Source organism: Lissotriton helveticus, chromosome 9 (assembly GCF_964261635.1).
Source record: "Lissotriton helveticus chromosome 9, aLisHel1.1, whole genome shotgun sequence".
Taxonomy (NCBI): domain Eukaryota; kingdom Metazoa; phylum Chordata; class Amphibia; order Caudata; family Salamandridae; genus Lissotriton; species Lissotriton helveticus.
This window is the reverse complement of record NC_136070.1, coordinates 612,244,103-612,265,107: the sequence shown is the minus strand read 5'-3', so window position 1 is coordinate 612,265,107 and position 21,005 is coordinate 612,244,103. Positions and strand designations below refer to the sequence as shown.

The window sequence follows — 21,005 nt, the reverse complement described above, 5'->3', positions numbered from 1 at the left end:
CCAGTCCCCAGTTTTTGATTTCAAGCCAAACTAGGGTACTGAAGAAATCTAGAAATAACGCTTTGCGCACCTTTAAGAAATCCCCAGGGAACAGTGAGCCCTTGAATGTGTACAAAACCGCCCCAAAAACATTTAGGCAGGCTCAACAAAAAGACAAACGATTTTACCTAGGCCAATTCTGGTGTAAACTACTATGGAAGAGCAAAAATCACAACCCAAGAAAATATGGGGCCTTAATCAATCGTCAAAATTCTAGTTCATCCACCTTTGGGAGCGCAAACATTGCAGAAGCCGATTGGTCCGCCTTTTTGACTGACCACTTTAGGGCCACAGAGGGAACAGCTTCTACAGACATATGTGCTCTTAACCCGACGAAAATAAGCCTGAGCATGAGCTGGAGCAGGCCCACTGAATCTTTAGAATCTCCAAGTGAAGATCTGCAGATCACCCAAGAAATGGTCACCAAAGTATTATTAAAAGCAAGATCAGATGGAGTGCCTGGCCCAAATGGCCCACCACAGATTTTGTTCAAAACAAATATAAGCCTTTGGTTGGGATACTTAACTAATCTTTTCAACTTTGCATTAAGAAGTTCAACCATACCGGACTCTTGGCGAGGCGCAATAATCCATCCGATTTACAAGTCAGGTTCTCATGTGTCTCCAAACAATTACAGATTAATCGCCCTTTTAGACATTGAGGCAAAGCATTACGCAGGTATTCTACTGGAGGAGCTGAGAACCTGGGCAGGGCAGAATAATTTGATCCCAAGGAACCAAACTGGCTTCACTGCAAATTCTGGCACCATGACTAACCTACTGACATTGTCTATAATTGTTGATAAAGCACTTCATCTAGGGCTGTTTTTTGCTGCTTTGTAGATTTTAAAGCCGCCTTCGACCGGGTCCCCAGGGCTGCTCTATGGGTAAAGCTAAAAAAATGGGGGATCCCAGCCAAACTTCTGGAGGCGATTATCCAACTGCACTCAGGCACATGGATACAAGTGAAGTTGGGGACTGGCACACATCTATCTCGGAAAATCATGACAACTCGAGGTGTCAAACAGGGATGTGTGCTGGCCCCATTACTTTTTAATTTGTTTATAGCAGACTTACCAGCCACCCTAGAAGAAATAAACAGCCACCCACCCAAGATGGGTGGTGTGTCAATAAGTAACTTTTTATACGCTGATGACTTGGTCCTTTTTAGTCTCACCCGGGTAGGGCTGCAAAGGCTACTAAACAAACTACACAGCTACACCACCATGAATACTTTAGAGGTTAATCTAAAGAAAACCCAAGTGGTTATCTTCGGTAGAAAACGTAACCTCGGTGGTGGATGGCTATACAATAAAATGAGCCTTACAATAGGAAAAACATATAAATATTTAGGGGTCAACTTTGACTCTAGGGGTACCTTTGCCAAACAATGCAGTGAAATTTCAGTAAAAGCCATGAACCTTCAGGTGAATCTTTCCAAGCTCTCAAAAAGACTGTCTGGTCGAGTCTATCACCACTATTGGAAGTCATGAGAGCAAAAATCGGGCCCACTCTGTAGTATGGCATTGAAATTTTTAGGGGAAAACTAAACGCCAATCTAAACCAACATGTGACCAAAATTTACCAAAAATTCCTCCACATGCCTAAAACCGCCGCTGCCGCACAGATCAGATTAGAATTGGGCTTACTAAACTACGAAATTTCAAACACTGGCACGTCTTTGAATCTGTGCCACAAACTGAGGCAAGCAGATCCAGGTTCATTTGAGTCATTACTTTGGTTAGACATTTCTCAGAAAACCCAGGTGGCTCTTATTGCCGATTTTTTAAGGACTCCGTCCAGCAAATGTCTGCGGGCGACCTATGGGATCTCAACCCCAGCAAGGCAGTTTTTTAAATCAGCATTAACCAGATCGATGCTATGTATTTTCCCCTCCTGTGCTGGGATTTACTTATTCCCATGTTTCATGACGAGCTGGGCTCGTCATGAGCGTGCGAGGAGGCTACCTCATGACGAGCCCAGCTCGTCATGAGCGTGGAAGGGGTTAAGAAACGTATTCGAATGAGGTCCCTAATCACTGATAAAGCTCATTTCGCTAAAACGTAGACACGCATGGGCAATAATGAATTCCTATGGGCTGGCATCTCCTTCTTCTTATCTGTCCTGCACTTATCCTTTGTATTTAAAACTTAGCTTTATGGCTCTTAGATTGGGTGACTGGCAATTTTTAAAAGATTTACCCTCCTGGCGTCGAACGTCAGAGGATTTATTGTGCAGAGGGTGTGGCAAGACGGCTGAAACTTTGGAGCATGTAGTATGTCTTTGCCCCGCTCTTATGCCACAGCGCAGACGAAAACTGATAACTGAGTGGAATAGGCTGGGAATCCGGACTCGTAGACAGGCAATTATCGCAGCTCTGACTCCTGAAAATACAGCTTTAAATATAGGCCTTACAATTTTTATACGCTATGCATATCGTAATTTCACTAAGTAACCGGAAGGGCCTGTCAATGCTTTTTTAAAGAAACAGTCTATATTAAATCGCACTTTAGTTTATGCTGCTAAAACTGTTTACTTCTGTTTGCACTTTACCATAACCTGCTGCTATTTGTTGAACACTTGATCGTATCTACTAGCACAATATTGCTATTTGTCAGGGCCACAAACTCTCTACGTTTTAATGCTATTGTTGACACTGTTGTTTTGCACATCATGCCCTTTTAACATATGTATGCTGTTGAAGCCCCCTAATGCAATTTGGAAGTTCTTATCTATTCACTGTTTTTACGTTTTGCTTCTTTTATAATAATCTGCATTGTTGTTGGTATTTTTTATGTGGTCTTTTATGGATATTTTATATCCAAATAAAGATTGAATTGTGTGCAGGTCCTCGTCCTCTGTGGAGTGCTCCTTATCTATAAGTTTGCCTATTACATGTCCTATCCGTTCCCAAAACGGTTGTATCACTGGGCAGCTCCAGAACATATGAAGTATATGAGCCTCCCTCTCCCTGCAACGTGGACACACTGCTGTGTCCGTGCCAAAGTATCTCCTGATGGGAGACGGGTAAGATACGCTCTATGCAATACATAAAAGTTGATCAGCTTAAAACGTGCATTTCTGGAGCCCTTCGGGGTGTGCTCTAAAATCCTGTTCCACTCTATCTCCGGTATCTGTTTACCCAAGTCCTCCTCCCATTGTAATCGCAAGTGCTCTAGTGGCTGCTGCATGTCCTGTCTCATTGCCTTGTATAAGCAGGACACTGGCTTAATTCTACCAGCAGACAACGCCACATATCTGCACCCTGCTAGTGCCCTTGGCTCTGTACCTCCTGCTCCCCAGTGGCTGCCAATCCCTCCAGTTAGGACCCCATACCTCAGGAAGCGGACTCCCGGAAGGTCGTGCGCAGTCTGCAGCTCGGCAAATGGTAGTAGGATGGAATCCAAGTACAGGTCTCCCATCACTTTCAGTCCTGCCTCTACCCAGTCCTCTAGCTCTGCCCAGTACCCCCCTGTGGTAGGTAGCGCAGTTGTGTGATGGGTATATCTGGGGAATAAGGGGTCCTAGCTCCTACTCGTCGCAGACATCTAGCCCAGCAACATACCACCACCTTGGTCTCCGTTCAGTCGTCCGACGAGTCCCACCGGACTCGTAGCAGGATTCCCGCAAGAGTTGCAGTGGCCGGCACGGACAGGCACCGTGCTTGTCCCGGGTTTCAGTCCGCTGCCAACCATTGAATCAGCCAGTACAGTGGGCAGCTATGTAGTAGCCCTCAAAGTCGGGTACTGCCAGACCCCCTTCTGTTGTGGGGCGCCGTAAAGAAGTCAGAGCTACTCTCCTGCGTCCCTTCACCCAGAGGAAGGACATGATTGCTGAGTCTAGGTCCTTGAATGTGGCTAGCGGGATCCACACTGGGAGGGCCCCAAAGTAGTAAAACAGGCGCGGAAGTGCTATCATCTTCAGAACAGCCACCCGCCCCGCCACCGACAATGGCAGTGTCCCCCAAAATTCCATTGCAGTCTTCACTGCTCTAATCCCTCTGCCCATGTTGCCTTCCATCAAATCCGCCTGCCCATGGTATATTTTGATTCCCAGGTACTACAGGCAACTAGGCTCCCAGGTAAGATGCTCCACCTCCGGAAGTCGGGGGGCATCGGGCATCCGGGGGTATAGACTAGATTTCCGCCAGTTAACTTTGAGGCCAGACACATAGCCAAATCAGGCCAGTAGGCTCTTAGCTCCTCCCAGGTCATCCACTGTATTACTAGGGAATAGTAAGAGGTTGTCCGCATACAAGGCTATAAAGTGCTGCTCCTCACCCACCCACAAGCCACTAAAGGCCCGTCCGCTCCTGGCCCTGCACGCCAGAGGCTCCATGGCCAGCGCAAAGAGGGGTGGGAGAGGGGGCACCCCTGCCTCGTGCCTCTATCCACCTCCTGTCTGTGTGAGAGGGTCTTACCAGTACATACCCGGGCCATGGAAGACGCGTCCAATAGTCATACCCATGCCAGGAAGTCCTCTCCCAAACCCAATTTAGCAAGGACTTCATATAGATAGGGCCATTCGAGGCTGTCAAAGGCCTTCTCAATGTCCGCGGCGAACACCGCCGACTCCCGCCTGTCGTACCCGTCAGAGCTCATTATTGTCAGGAGTCGCCTGATATTTACGACTGTGTTTCGCCCTGAGATGAACCCTGCCTGGTCTGCAAGGACCAATGCCGGCATATGGGGGAGAGGACCCATCGCTAGTATTTTACTAAAAATTTTGTAATCCATGTTCAACATGGACAGCGGTCTGTATGCTTTGCAATCATGCAGCTCTTTCCCAGGCTTGGGCACTGGTACAATAAGTGCCTCTCTAGTGCTCTCCAGAAGCACTCACACTTCCTGGGCCTCCTGGTACATGGTTACCAGTCGGGGTGCCAATGCTGCTGAATAGGTTGCGTAGAACTCAACTGGCAGGCCGTCTGTGCCCGGGGTTTTATTCCGAGCCATCCCCCTATGGCGACTCGCACTTCCCATTGTGTAACCTCGCTACCCAACTCCTCCGCCTCCTCTGGAGTCAGTGGCACCATCTGCAGGCCTGCAAGATATTCCCAGGCATCCATGGGGTCATCAACTCGCAATCTCCTATATAACTGTGCGTAGTAACAGGCAAAGGCTTAATTAATCTTTGCCTGCGAGTAATGCCTGACCCCTTCTTCATCCTCAATCTCAACTAGGGGCGAGCACCTACCTATCGGGTTTGTCAGCCACTCCACGAGTGGTCCCGATTTGTCCCGCTCTGCATGCGTGCGCTGTAAATATTTCTTGTAGTCAAAACATCTAAGCCTCTCTGTCTGCTTTGCCACTTCTTTCTTGGCCTCTATTAGGGCCTGTTGGACCTCTGGGTGACCCGGCCTTCTACATTCCAGGTCTCTAAGGGCCGCTTCTGCTCCTCCTACTTCTCCTAGGATGACACGCCTAACCCCCGTGGTACCTGTTATACACTGGCCCCGCAAGACCACCTTGACAGCATCCAACTCCATATTCGTCAAGGAGGCAGTCCCCTCATTGGCCGCAAAGTAGTTCACTATTTCTTCCCTGACCTCTTCCCGGAAGACCTGGCCCTCCAGGATATCTGGACGCAGCTGCCATGTGGGAATCGCTGACAGAGGGTATCCCCATCTCAAGGACAGAACTAGTGAATTAGGATCGGATATTGTTTGCGCGTCGTATTCCGCGGTCGTGACCTGGCGCTGTGTGTCTACGCCACAGGTTTGCTCCTCATTCCCGCTGGTCTAAGTGCCCCAGCCAATACCTGCTGTGTTCCAGCTTTGGGAGGTGGGTCTCCGCAGGGGGTGCTGGTCGCCTTCCACAGGGCTCTCGCTGCGGCCGTCTGTTTCGTGGCCTCCGGAGCACTAACTGATCTCAAGCATCCTCGAGCGGGCTCTCTCTATCGTCCCCTCAGCCCGGTCACGGCTGGTCACTTTCGTGACTCGGTGGGGGGAGAGCTCCGCACCTCTGCCGTCTCCCGTTCTCCTCTGTGTGACAGTGCTTCTGCCCTCTCACCTCCTGGGGCCAGCGCCGCGCTGTCCGGTCGTCGTCTCTATCTTTCTGATTCCCCCGCAGATATCGCAACCGGACCTGCCATGTATGGGCCTGTGATCGTGGGCTGTCGGCGGGCTGGAAATGCAGGCGAGGAGGCCGGATATAGTGGGCAATAGTATTCTTTTATTGCACACTGAACAGGTCTTATAACAAGAGAGGGAACAGAGATATGGTTTCTCAAGGGCTGTGCCGTCTTCTTCTGTCTCCGCCGGATGTTGTGGGGATCCAGTGGTGTTCCGGGTCTTGGGTGTAGACGTCCGTAGAAGACCGGGAAGGCTCCTCGGAGGGCAGTAAGAGAAAGAGAAGGAGCCGTTAGTCTTACTGGGGCAAGAGGCCGGATACCATAACCATTACCAGGGGTGAGGAGGTAGAAAGGACCGTGAGGAAGGGGTGGGAAGGACAAAGAAAGGTAGAGTACAGAAATGATGGTCGAGAGGGTTCGTGTGGGGACTGTGTCTTTACAGTGCAAGGTGCTGTATACTATATACAAGGTGTCTAATAACTACAGTGGACGTGTCTAAGATAGAGGGAGTAATTACACGGGAGGGGGCCGTACTATTTACACAAAGCACCTAGCGTGCTTATAGAAGGAAGCTGGTACTCACGCGCTCCGCCGTAACTCTCCTCCGAGTTACGGCCGCTCTTCAGCCACCTCCGTGGGACTCCACCAGTCTTCTGACCACTCCTCGGTTTCTCCGCTCCCGTCTTCTCCTTCCGTCGTAGCGCCAGTCGAAATCTCCTGCCACGATACTCCGACGTCTTCTGTCTCTCGTCCTCCGTCTTTTCTGTGTCCGGCCGTCGGCAGGGAGGCGGGACTTCCGGGGTCAGGGGGAGGTCCTTCCGATCCATCGTCTCTTCTGATTGGGTCCTGCAACAGAGAGAGGGGCGGGTGTTCCATTGTCACGGACGCTGTTGTGGTTGTTTCGGGTTGCATGTCCTGGAAGGGAGAGCAGAGGAGGGGTGATATTCGTGATGGGGTGAGTAGGGATCTCGCGACCCGTGGGGTAACATCACAGGGCCCAGTCAGGTCCACAGGGACTCCTGCTCCATTTCTCCGGTGCAGCCCCAGGGGAAAATCTCTGAGGTTAACTTCTGGCTCAGCAGCGGTGCAAAGAGGGGAGGGGGGCATCCGCTGCAGCCAGCTGCTGCTGCTCAGTCGCGTTTGTCCTCCCTGCTCTGCCACCTTTTACAGAACGCCGCTGTTAGATCTGGGGGTCTCTAGTTGGCAATAGTATTCAACTTTGTCCAAATAGGGACCCTTACTTCTAAGTCAGGATAAGGGGATTACACTCCTTAATAACCCCTGCTCACCCCCTTGGTAGCTTGGCACGAGCAGACAGGCTTATCTCAGAGGCAGTGTGTTAAGCATTTGTCAATATACACAGTAATACAGTGATAACACTACAGATGGACACAACACAGGTTTTATAAAAATAAGTATTCTTTATATAGACTTAACACAAGACCACAAACGACAAAAATCCGCAATACTACACTTAAGGTTACTTGAAAGATGATTAAAGTCTCTTAGTTCAAGTTGATGGTAGATGTGACAAAGTTTTCAACAAAGTACCTGGATGCGTAATGCAAAGTAAACAAAAAGACTCGCAGAAAGGGAGATGCGTCAGTTCCGTGACCCAGGGGAACGGTTGCGTCCTTCCTCAATGCTTGCGCAGAGTAGGGAACTCGTCGTGAGCCTTACCGGTGCGCAGGTGATGCGTAGATTCTCGGCCTGCGGGCCCGTTGAGGTGCGCAAGATGGCGCCTTGATGCGATGCGATGATCCAGTTGCGATGCGAGAAGATGGCGCCCTTGATGCGGCGATGCGATGACGTTGTGATAATGCCCTGGCAGCCTTGCGATATCTCTGTACTCTGGAGTCGCGACAGGCCCTGCGACGCGCTTCTCCGGTGATGCGATGGCGACTCTCTCGATGTCGTCACGCTTCTCCGGCGATGCGACAGCAGGCAGCTTCGATGAACACACGCTTCCAGGGTGATGGGACGAAGGCTCGTTTCTCCGGCGTTGCGATGATTTCAGCTGCGGCGGCGACATGCTTCTTCTCGATGCGTCGCACTTCCAGCAGCACGCAAGTGACTGGAGTCAGAATTCCCAGCAAGGAAATTCAGGAGGGAGCTGGAGGTGAAGTCCCTGAGGCTTCAGCAGGAGGCAAGCACAAGCCCTTGGAGAATATTCTGTAGATGAAAGTCCTTATAAAGTTCCTTCTCCTTTCCCTTGGCAATGAAGCAACCACTGCAGGCCAACCCAGCAAACAGCACACTGGCAGAGGGGCAGTCCAACTCCTGCAGCTTCCTTGGTTCTTCTCCTTGGCAGAAAGGTTTCTTGTTCCAGAAGCGATCTAATTTCTGTGGAGCAGGGTCCCAATACTTATACCCCAAAATCCTTTGTTCTCTGAAGGCAGAGAGGCCTCTGCCTCGTTCAAACCAGTTCCTGAGCACTTTGTTGACATGACTCTCTTCTTCCTTTCACTGTGCAGGGCAGAGACATCAGCCGCCCCACATGAGGTGGAGCCAGCACAGGGGAGGGAAGATACAGCTCTGGAGCACTCTGTTGACATGATTCCTCCTTTCCTTTCACAGTGCAGGGCAGAGACATCAGACAAGCCATAGGGGGTGGAGCCAGCATTGTAGAGGGAAGGCCCAGCCCTATTCAGGTCCCAGGTGAGACTCCTCCCTCTCATCTAGATACAGATCTCTCTCTTCACCACTGGGCTGCCCCAGCCTGTCTCCTGGAATTCCCCAGCCCTGTCACACACAAACCCAGACAAGGAATACACAACTCAGCAGAGGCGGGCTCAAATGGTTAGGCAAGCAAATACCTACTTTCTAAAAGTGGTATTTGCAAACCCAGAATATTAAAATAAACTTTACTAAAAGATGTACTTTATTATTCTGAGTTCAGGCATACTAAATTCGAATGTCTACCATGTTCCCAGAGTCAGTTAGGATTATAAGAATGTAATAATCTAACTGCCCATTCTAACCTATGAGAACAGGTAGCCTTCAATACTGAAAAACGAAAATGGCTGTAATTCACTATTAGAACATGCTACACACATCAGAGCATGTCCTACCTTATACTTACAATGCACCCTGCCATTGGGCCTACCATAGGGGTGTCTAACATGAAGCAAAGGGAAGGTTGAGGGACTGACAAGTGGGTGCACTTGGCCAAGTCGACATGGCAGTGCTAGACTGCACACAGGCCTTGCAATGGCAGGCCTGAGACACACTTTACAAGCTGCTTCTGTGGGTGGCACAAACAGTGCTGCAGGCCCACTAGCAGCATTTGATTTACAAGCCCTGGGCACTGTACTAGGGGCTGACAGTGAATCAAATAACCCAATCATGGAATAACCAATCAGTATATTAATTTAACATCGGGAGCACTTGCACTGTGGCACTGATTAGCAGTGGCACAGTGCCCAAAGCATAAATCCAGCAAAAACATATCAAAACAGAGGAGGCAATCCATCAAAAATGGAAGGGAGACTCACGCCAATGATGTCAGGTCTAACAGCCGCCATCTTGAGTCGCTTCTCGGCTGCTAGCTTTATTGTCATTTTCCGTCAAGGTCGGCCATTTGTCACAGCCTCTGTTGCTGCTGGGCCCGCCAACCCCCTTGTACCACTGCGGGGGAGCGCCGTGGGGGCTTTATTCCCGCTCAAAGCGTCAGGATGGCTTCAGATGGTGGCTGGCTGACCGGAGCTCGTAAGGTTGCAGCTCACTCAATCGGCACTAAGCTAAACCCCCCCCCCCCCCGATTACCTCCCTTATTGATATAGGGGATTTGTTAAATGTCATTGACTGCCGTTTCTTAAGCTGTACCCCAAACCTGAAATCTTTCTGACGCAGACCAAAATTTACACATATGAAGGTACTGACCCCATTACGTTAAGAGGTGTCATTGAAATGGAAGTAGCCAGTGGAGACACGAAAACACGAGCAAAGAATCATATGGCAAAGGACAATACCGGAACACTCCTAGGCTGTCACACGGCCGAGGATTTGGGGTTGGTGTTTTTTGCGAAACAGCTCCACACGACAACATTTTGAATTAGTACCCGAAGCTGTTCAGGGGATTAGGGTGCTTGAAAGGCATTCAAGTGAAACTCCACATTGATGACACTATGCTACCAGTAGCCTTACGCCACAGAAGGGTGCCTTTCCATCTTCTCCCACTGAGAGAGAGTTGAAGCAGTTGTAGCAAGCTGGTGTGATAGAGAAGGTGACGGGTCCAATGCCTTGTGTTTCACCGCTGGTCATCGCTCCGAAACCAAAGAAGCCTGGTGCGTCGACATGAGACTGGAAGAGGCACATTACCCAAACCGTTGATGAGATAGTGGGCAATTTAAATGGTGCAAAATGGTTTTCAAAACTAGATTTGAACTCTGGGATATCTTCATATAGAACAATCTTTTCCACTCATGTGGAGCTGTGATGCTTCAAAGTTTTGGGGTGTCATCAGTGGCCAAGGTTTTCCAAGATGTCATACGTGAAGCACTTCTGGCCTGGTTGGAGAACTCAATGTGTGCGATGAAATTCTAATTTTTTCAGGCACGCTAGAAGAACATCAAGCCAGGCTGAAGGCTACTCTACAATGATTAGTGGAGTGCGGCCTGACCCTTCACCATCAAAAATGCCTTTTTTACACCAATGAGAACGAATTCTTTGGATATAGATTCTTCAATGATGGCCTGCAAGAGGACCCAAACAAAATTGAGGCAATTAGAACAGAAGCCATTCCTCATAGTTCTCCTGAAGTTTGCCATTTTCTGGGGATGGCTAATTACTGCAGCAGATTCATTCCCAACCTGGCCAAGCTATCGGACCCACTGGGGTCACTGACCAGGAAGGATGTGCCCTAAGAGTGCAACAGTAAAGCGCAGGCTTTCAAGGATATTAAGAAAGCACTCCTACATGATATCACCATGGTGTACTTTAACTTGAACAGAATGCATTGTGGACGCTAGTCCTGTGGGGCTCGGTGCTGTACTGATGCAGATGAAAGGTGAAGGCGAGTGGGTCTCCATGGCGTATGATAGCAGAGCACTATCTGTTGTGGAAGCTCGATATGTGCAGATAGAGATCCCCTGGATATCCATGGGCCTGCAAACATTTTCACATCTACCTCTGTGGGAAGGCTTTCAAGTGGTGACTGATCATTATCCCCTGGTACTGTTATATGCCAACACTGCTCAAAATGGTCCACCAAGGATTGAGAGGTGGGCCGTTCAGCTCCAACAATATGCATTTGATGTGGTTTACCGGCTTGGGGTAAACAAACCCACTGATTGTCTGTCGCATCATCCCCTAATGGCTGATCTGAACACACAACGAGAAGATGACCCAGGAACGGAGGGGTCTGTGAAGATGATCACGGAGATGGCATGTTCAGGAGTGCTGTCTCGACAATAAATTGCAGAAGCTACCATGGTAATGCTTGTCTGAGGCAAGTGACAGAAGCACTGAGAAGACATTGATGGTTGAACTTCTTGGACGGGCCAGTGGATTGACAGCAGAGGAGCAAGAAGCGCAGATCCAGCTATGGTGATGCCGGGACGAACTCAGTGACAGCGAGGAAGGGCTCATCCTTCAGGCCATCATATTGTCATTCTCCATGACTTGTGAGCTCGGACAGTAGAATTTGCTGACCAAGGACATCAGGGCGTCATTGCAAAAATTAAAGCACGTTTGAGAAGCAAAGTGTGGTTTCAAAGATATGGATCGTCTGCTGGAGGAAAGAGTGAAAACTGCCAATCTTGTATCATCACAGTAGTTGAACCATCTGTGGCTTCCATCATCCAGAAGTCAACAGCACCAAGCCTTGGCCATCCATGAGCATGAACTTTTTCTGTTTTCCATACAACAGACTAACGCAGGTAATCATGGATAGCCACACCAAATTTCCCGCTGTTGAACTGGTTAGTTCCACAACTTTTGAGTGTGTGAGGCCCGCACTAGAAAAGATTTTTGCCTTGCTATGACTGCCTGAAGAAATGAAAACTGATAATGGTCCTCCATTTCAAGGCCACAAATTCCGAGATTATCTTCACCATTTGAAAATCTGGCATCCCTGAATAATTCCCTATGGCCCCAGGCAAACAGGGAGGAGGAAAGATTTATGAGGACACTCAACAAAGCCCTCTGGATAGGTGTAGAGAAATGTGAGGACCCAGAGTGTTGTTTGCACCAATTCTTACGGGCCTACAGGCAGACTCCCTACAGCACCACGGGGTGTGCCCCGAGTGATCTTCTAATGATAAGGTCTAACGGAAATCTGCTGCCAGCCGGGCCAATCTGCCAGCCGGGCCAAGCTGACAGCCCGCCATCCTAGATGCCCACACAACTCCAAAGAAAGGGAGAGTCAACATTGACAAAGCGAGTCGAGACAGAGCTGTGGAACACATCCTGCAAATAGACGATCAAGTGGTCATCAAAGATTGCCATTCGGGGTGGAAGTTTTGCACCCCTTTTGAGATCAAAGCATGGAAAGTCGTGAAAATAAAGGGAACCATGGTGACAGCCAATAGAGGGGTAATGGAAGGGTCAAGGAATCTTTTCCTGGTTACCAAAAATCCCATTCAGGAGACCAGACGTCAGTGAAGATGACTCAATGTATGAACAGGATACAAGCGTGAATGACCATGGTCAGAAAAATTCTGAAACTCATATGTCTGAGGGCGTCACCAGAGTGATCGCAGCCCCTCACAAATGGGTCCACTAGAAGAGAACAATTGTGAAACGCCAAGTGTGGAAAATGGCACCCGTGGCCACCTCTACCAACTGAGAGGCAATCCAAAATTTTCCAGCATTTGCAACAAGAATTTTGGATTCTATTGAGGACACGGAGGCGAGGATTATGCTTCTCAATCTTTACTACTCAAAACATTAGTCAATAAAAAACAGTAAAATAACAAACACTACATGCCCCATGAGGCTTTGAACCGCGCCTCTTTCATTAACCAATCTGAGCAGTCCAGGCTCTACAAAATAGCGATGCACCATCTTACTGCCTCTTTCTTTGCAACAAGCAGTCTTATCCTTATTGCAATTCAAAACAGGATACAGTTCCAACTCTCAATGGAGAGCAACTCTAAATAACGGGTCTAGGACGAGACAACTTTATCCATAAACAGCTACAAACTTGTAGCCAGAAGATATTCCAGATTCAGTTCTGTTTAGAATCCGTTCCTGTAATCAGAAACAAGTTTGAAAACCATAGAACCAAAGAAGTTTGGTATTCAAGGGAGGGAAGAAAAAACATGTCTCAATAAATCATATGACATCATGACAGTTGTAAAACAATTCTTACCTGTCCCAACGGATGGGATAATCCTCGCCCTAGTGTCCTTAATAGAATCTAAAATTCTTGTTGCGAATGTTGGAAAATGTTGTATTCTATGGCAGGACAGGAGGCTCAGATTATGCTGGTTTAAAGCTGACCAACAACCACAGGAGAAACATGTACATATGGTTTATAATAAAATATTTTAAACATTCAATCAGATGACCAATCCACTGCATTCAGAATATCCTCTAATCTGGATCCCATAATAAAGGCCTTTATAGGCCATAGCACCTCTCGCAGAATGAGCGCCATACACAGATACATCTATACCTGCTCAGCCATAACCCATCTGACCCAACGAGCTAAAGTGGCCGCTGAAACTGGGCGAAAAAGAGTTTCTGGATTGACAAAAGTAACGTCCTGAAGGATCTGTTCTCTGAGACAAAGTATGTTCTTCATAGTTTTTTTAACATTTCAAAACACATAATGTATCATTATGAGGAAAGTCAGGATAATCAACTGAGCGAGACATTGTTTTAGTTCTTCTAGAAATAATGAATGATACACCCTGGGGAGAGAAAACCCTCCCTGCTAGATCTAAAGCATAGACATCAGAAACTCTACGACAAGTAATAAGACATAACAACATGGTGCGTTTAGCTGATATTTGTTTTAATGATAAATCTTTATTGTCAGGCCAGGATTATAATAATGAAAGAACATTAGACACATCCCATAACTTAGTATATCTGGGTCTCGGTGGACGAGCGACCCTTATACCTTTCATTAACTTACATACCATTGGATGGATCCCAACTGGTTTTCTGTCTATGTGATCATGTCCAGCAGACCAAGCAGACCTAAAATTATTCACTGATCTGTAGCATAAACCTGAATCTGCACATTCGGACAAAAAGTTTAAAATCTCCTTCAAATCTGATCCCACGGGATCCACCTGCCATTGAAGGCACCAACCTATCCAGCGTTTCCATACTGCAGAATATCTTTTACGGGTGGATGTAGCCCAAGCTTGTTAGATAAACTTGGCAGCTGTCGATGAAAGGCTTTCAATTTGTTCTTGTCTCCTGAGAGCATCCAAACCATGAGCCCTAACTGATCTTGAAGAGCCAATGGATGCAGGGAGCACACTGGGCCCCGGAGGAATTGCGGAAAAAAGGCAGTTGAAATGGCATATCCACAGACAACTCCAGGGAGTCAGAAACCACGATTGTGTCTTCCACAGTTGTGTGACTAATGCCAATGATGCTGACTGCCAACGGACCTGAGCCGCCACTCTCGGGATCAATGCAAAAGTGGGAATAGCATAATTCTTCTGAGATCCCCACTGATGAAGAAACACATCTGTTCCCATTTCAATCGGGTCCAGTCTCCTGCTGTGGAAGCGGTGAAGTTGGGTGTTGAGACGCCAGGCAAAAAGATCTATCTGACATAGGCCTCAAATAGTCATGATCTCTTGAAACACGGCAGGATCGTTTTTCCAGTCTCTGAAATCTGTCAGGAACCTGATCTTCAATCTGCCACTCAATTGTCTTTGCTGGGAATGTATTCCGCAACTATTGTGATCTTCTGTGCTAGGCAGAAGTGCCAGAACTCCAGAGCAATAATGGCTAACAGACGGGATCTCGTCCCTCCTAGGTGATTTATTACCTCACCGCTGATACATTGTTCATCCTGAGAAGGTTGCAACAATTGCTCTTCACTGGGGAGATCGACTTGATGGCAAACGAGCCCGCCAACAACTCTAGACAACTGACGTTTAATTTCAATTCTTCTGCTGATCAACGGCCCCCTGTAGCGAATTCTCCGCATCTTGAGCCCCAGCGGCTGACGTCCGATTACATAATTACGTCAGTATACGTTCCGAAAATGGCCTTGCCATTCCAAGCCTCCATATGTGTTTACCACCATTGCAGTTCCTCTTGAGCTTCAGGTGACAGAGTAATCAACTGATCGTAACTGAAATTTTGTTGAAGGTACTAAATCTTGAGGCGTTGCAATACTCTGTAATGGAGAGGAACAGGGAATATTGTCTGGATCAAGGATGCCAGAAGGCCCACAATCCTCGCTAGGGATCTCAAAGAAACCATCTGTCTCGACAGTGTCGTTCGTATTTCCCTTTTGATGGATTTGATCTTGGTTGAAGCAATTGAGCCGTCACTGAGTCGATCTGAAAACCTAAGATGTCCACCTGTTGGGACGGTATTGTCATGGATTTTTGGAAATTTATTACAAAACCCAACTCTTGAAGTAGAGCAATAGTCCACTGCAGATATATGCACAGCTGATTCTGATCTTGTGCCAACAGTGGCATGTCGTCTAGGTAGACAATCATGCGAACTCCCATCTCTCGTAGATGAGTCACTACCGGCTTCAGCAGCTTGGTAAACAACCAAGAGGCTGATGAGAGACTGAAGAGAAGAGATTGGTATCGAAACCACTGACCTTTCCATTGGAATTAGAGTAATTTTTGGCGCCGAAGAAAAATTGGCACTGTTAGATAAGCATCTTTTAGGTCCAAACGCACCATCCAATTGTTTTCTAATAATAGGTCTCCTTAAAAAATGGATACCCTCCATCTTGAAATGTCTGTAAATTACTATGGGGTTGAACTCTCTGAGATTTAACACTTAACTCTGTCCTCCTCCTTTCTTTTGTACCAAGAAGACGTTGCAGCAAAAACCGTCTGGAATGAAGGTTCCTGCAGCAATAGCCTGCTTTGTCAAATGTTCAGTAGTTCGGAGTCTATAAAAGACTGTTCTTGTGGAAAAATGGAGAGGAGGAGGAGGAATCTGTTGGATGGGAACACAGATTAATTCTATTTGATACCCTTGAACAGTGTTCATGATCCACGCATCTGAGATGATCTTTGACCAATTGTAAACTAGATGCATCAATCTGCCCCCAAGGGAATCGAAGGGAGAAAAAGAGTTGTTACCTGAAGAGTGGGCGTCATTGTTCTTGAAACCTCGGTTGATCTCTCTGTTGTAGCGGCCACGGAGTGGGTTGGAATCCAGCCTGATCTGGTTCTTGTATATAGCCCCTGCCTCTGGGGGCGAAGCCTTGTTGAGGGCTTTGCTGGTTATAGAGGCCGGCCGAACGTCCTCTGCCACAACCAGCCCTACCAGAGAGGGGATGGAATACTCTCTTGAGGGAGGACTGAAACTTGTCCAGAGGTGTGAAGGTGTTTACGAATTTTGCGATATCCTCCACAAACCGTTCACTAAAAAGTTGGCCTTCCGCTAAAGGGCGTGGTTCGGCTGAGGCCAGTTCTACTAGTTGCGGGCCAATTCTCAAGAGGACCGACTTGCGTCTCTCAGAAGAAAGTACACAGTTCGCATTGCCAAGGAGGCAAATCGCTCTGAATCCATCCAGCTAGGACCTCCGGGTGGATGGCTGCACCCATCTCTTGTGCCTGCAGTGCTAACTCCAATATCTTTGCCAATGGACTAGAGATATCGCGTAGCTTGACTTGGCAGGCCGTAAGAGCCCTATCTATACCTTTCTTGGGATCTTTCTTATATTTCTTGAGAAAGGTCTGCATAGACGTATCTATTTCTGGGTCAGGGCCGTTTTATTCGGAAGGTCTGGTCTGGGGCATTCTGATCTAAGACTGGCTCTAACTTCTTTGTAGAAGCTCTTACGCAGATTAATCTGCATATATTCCGACACAGCCGGTGCGGGGGCTCAACCGGAAGATCTAGGATGGACAATACTAGAAGGATCAAAAGTGAAAGGAGATGGAGTAACGGGGAAAGAGAATGTTTGTGTGTCTTGGCGCGCTTGCGCGGGCGCGATTCCTGTGACCAATCAGTATCAGTGTCTATCTCGGTCTGCGGGGGTGAGTTGGAGGAGTTAGGCAGTGCTGAGGGGGCCAGAGGGTTGACATTGTAGTCGTGAGCTTTGGCTTTGTGTAACTTCGTGTCAATTTTAACATGGCGCCAAGATGGGCCCTGGGGCTCAGAGGGCGGGAGGGGAGGGCTAGAGGAGGGGTTACCAGGCGGAATATTTGGGGTAGCACCTACCAACTGATCAAGGCGGAGTGAGATGGGCTGGAGGGCGGAGGAAAGACCCTTATCTACTTTACTATCTAAAGTTTTGTCAATGAGGGTCTCCATATTCTCATCATAGTAATAGCCTTCATCATCTGCAGGGCCATATGCAGCTAGCTCTTGTTCGTAGACTTCAAAGTCTGACATTTTGGTGAATATAACTTATTCTCCTGAAAATTCCCCAGAGGGAAGCCAATTTTTTACAGCCCTGACCAGCATATGAACAGGGTGTCAGGTGGGAGCAAAAAGCTGGAGCATGGAGGCCAAAAGGTACCAAAAAAGCTGTTGCAGTAGGACTTATGTGGAGCTGAAAAGCCCCAAATGCCTACAAACCGGCTGTAAGTTTATAAAAATTAGTGCTGAATGACAGCAGCGTTCTAAAGGGTTAAATGCAGGGAAAAAACTGCCCAAAATACTTGTGTAATGCTGCCCTGAACAGCACGTCACTGCCAATACTGCCATCCCACTGTTATGCGAGCCCAGGGAGAGGCGTCAGTCAGTGTGTATCGGGAAGCCTGCGGTTGCGTGCACTAACTTGTGCAGGTTCCTGAGTGGAACGCGCAAATAGCCCAATTGGGGTCTCCACACGTCCTCACTTCCAGGGAGGAGCCACTCCCTGTCTGCAGCGCGAAGAGCGTGCGCTGTTGCAGCACGGCCGCTGGGAAGAGAACACGACTGAAATTCAAATAACGAGACAAAATCAATATTATTGGAGATATGAAACAGCTCAACACCAGCTGAGGAATTCGGCAATTCTACACTCGTATCGCGAAGGCATACAATCATAAGTGCGGCGTTGCGAACATCATGCTGTAACAATCAATTAATTAACACTCATAAAAACACAGTATGTATATAACATAAGTCATAAGAAATGCAAATAGCGAGGCCCTTATCTTGACTGCGGAGCAGCAAAGAAAGAGGCAATAAGATGGTGCCTTGCTATTTTGTAGACCATGGACTCCTCGGATTGGTTAATTAAAGAGGCATGGTTCAAAGCCTCAGGGGACATGTAGTGTTTATGTTATTTTACTGTTTAGGTCGAGCCTAACAGCGCGCATGCGCTACCCTGCGAGGCTTCTTGTGTTTACTCCGTGTGGGTCTGACTCCTCCCACACATTGGATTGGCTTTTGCGTGTGTCTTTCAACAATGAAAGCACGCTAAAGATGGGTGCATGGTCCACCTCTTTTGTAATGTTCACTCCCACGGCGTTTTGCTCTCGAGAGCGGGCAGCGGCGTGCAGGGTGGCAGCTGCATTCCTCGTGGGTCAGGTTACTATTACACACAACGCGCCGTGCTTTCGCTTTTTTTCTGTCTGTTCTGCTTCAATCCAGTGCAGTCTCCCGGTCAAGCAGTTGTACTCCAGGCTTAGGGCTATCTTGTTCTAATCCGGGTTCATTCCAGGGCGATCTAATTCTATTGTTACCTTCCTCTGCGCGTTTTATTCTTAATTTTATTTCACTCGACCTGGGGGCCCCTCACTCTGTTGTAGCACTCGCCGAGCGCTGTCTTCTTCAGGTGCAGCCTCAGCCCAGTGCTGCAGTGGAGGCTGCACTGCAGCCTTGTTTTCACGCGTCCGCTTGTTCTGTGTATAGGTGCCCATTTGTTTGTGGCAGCACTGCAGCAAGGGGGCCCTCCATCCAGCTCCTACTCTGCCAAAGGTTTTGTGTCAGATGTAGGTTTTATTTTCTATCATGCTGGCATCCTTGCTTACACATACACCCATCCCCTTCCAACATAACATAAGATAAAAGTAATTTACCATTGCGGTTCATTATGGTGTTTCTTAACCTCGCAATGAAGCTGAAAGCTAATTAACATGACCACGTGTCACACAACCAAAGCAACTTATCACAGTGCTCTCCGAGGTTCTCTAAACTTGTACATAGTTGCCAACTAACAAAATATGCGGCTGTGCTTTTAGATAAAGAATGTGCCATTCATGTAAGCACAAATTGCACTGAGAATACTTAAACACCTATGACTAAGTGTTATACAATGGAAGTAACTTATTACTGCGGTTCATTTTGACCGGAGTTCAGTTGCCACTGCTCATTTACCCATGTCCCAGCACTACGTACTCCTACCTACGGAAAAGCGGTGCAATCCTCAAACAAAATGGAAGCTGGACTGACTGCACTGGCGGTCATACTGTACGCATACTGATCCTCCCCCTTGACTCCGTGTATGGTCGAAAGATGTAGCTACACCAATATGCATTATTTCCGGTGAAATGTTTAGAAGTTGCTGTGAGGTCACAGTTAACTATAGAACAGACCTCTAATAAACTAATAAGAAAACCTGCTTTCTATGTAATCTCTATCTACAGTGCACAACACCGGCCTCAGAACATTCTAGGCAGCTTTATTTAATAAAAGACAGATTGTTGTTAATTGTTCCCGTTGTTCGTAGCACCTATCATTCAGTATACGTGCATCCTTGTTGTACATAGCCTCCTCATATCACCAGTGACAAATGAAATTACAGTAATGTTGTAACACCCAGGATAACGAGCTGCATTGCTAAACACTTATAAGCTCCCAAAGGCGAGACCTATTGGCTATGCCAATGCTTGTTTTTTATTGGCTGCTGTTTTGAGTAGTAAAGATTGAGAAGCATAATCTGAGCCTCTGGTCCTGCCATGGAATCCCTGGCCTAGTCAGAGGGTCAAGACTTTGTTTGCTGAGCACTACAGTTGGAGACTGCATGAATAAAGAACTAGGGGCCAGATGTAGGAAGGCGATTACCGGTCGGTAACGGCCGAAATCGGGCTGCTACCGACCAGTAATAGGCTTTTCTGATGTAGGTGGCAAATTTATCGATTCGGTAAATACCGAATCGGTATTTACCGATTCGGTATTTACCGAATCGGTAAATGACATGTAGGAAGCACTTTGAAGAGTGCTTCTGTGGCTTAAGGATTCGTTATTTACCACCAACTATTAGTTGGTGGTAAATAAGGAATACCTCTGTAAATTCAAATGTGTGCATTTACACCAGTGCCACATGTCCTTAGGGCATGTATGTATGCCACATGTGCACACCAGCTCTATTCAGGGGTGCACACCCTGCCACCCTTGACTCTTTTCCTATTTTACCGAATCGGTATATACAGATTCGGTAAATACCTAATCTTAACGATTCAGTATTTTTTTTACCAATTTTTTACCCACATAGCATTTACCCATTCGAAAATACCAAATTGGTAAAATTCGGTATTTTCAAATCTTTCAAAAATTTTCAAATCGGTAAATTTCAATTACCTACATCTTAGCCCTAAGTGTCTGAAGTACCTCGGACATGAATGTTGTGTTGTATTATATTTTCCATATTTATGTTTTTTTTCTCTTCTTTTTGGAAAGGTTATAATGGATGTAGTGCCAGCCGGCCAGTATGATCCATTGAATGGTGCACTCATTCTGACGGCCGGGCGCGTCCCGTGGGCTTAAATAGAGGTGCGGTAGCAGCTCGAAGTTTTGCACGCCTTCCCCCTAGTAAGCGTGCCTGCGCTCTGTGTACTCCGGCACGGACGTGGC

The 21,005-nt window shown here is 47.5% G+C and overlaps 1 long non-coding RNA gene across 1 annotated transcript in view; it reads right to left on the bottom strand.

Moving 5' to 3' along the window:
- LOC144782872 (uncharacterized) overlaps window positions 1-21,005 on the bottom strand; it is a 48,202-nt gene that overhangs the window by 27,016 nt on the left and 181 nt on the right. The window lies entirely within an intron of this gene.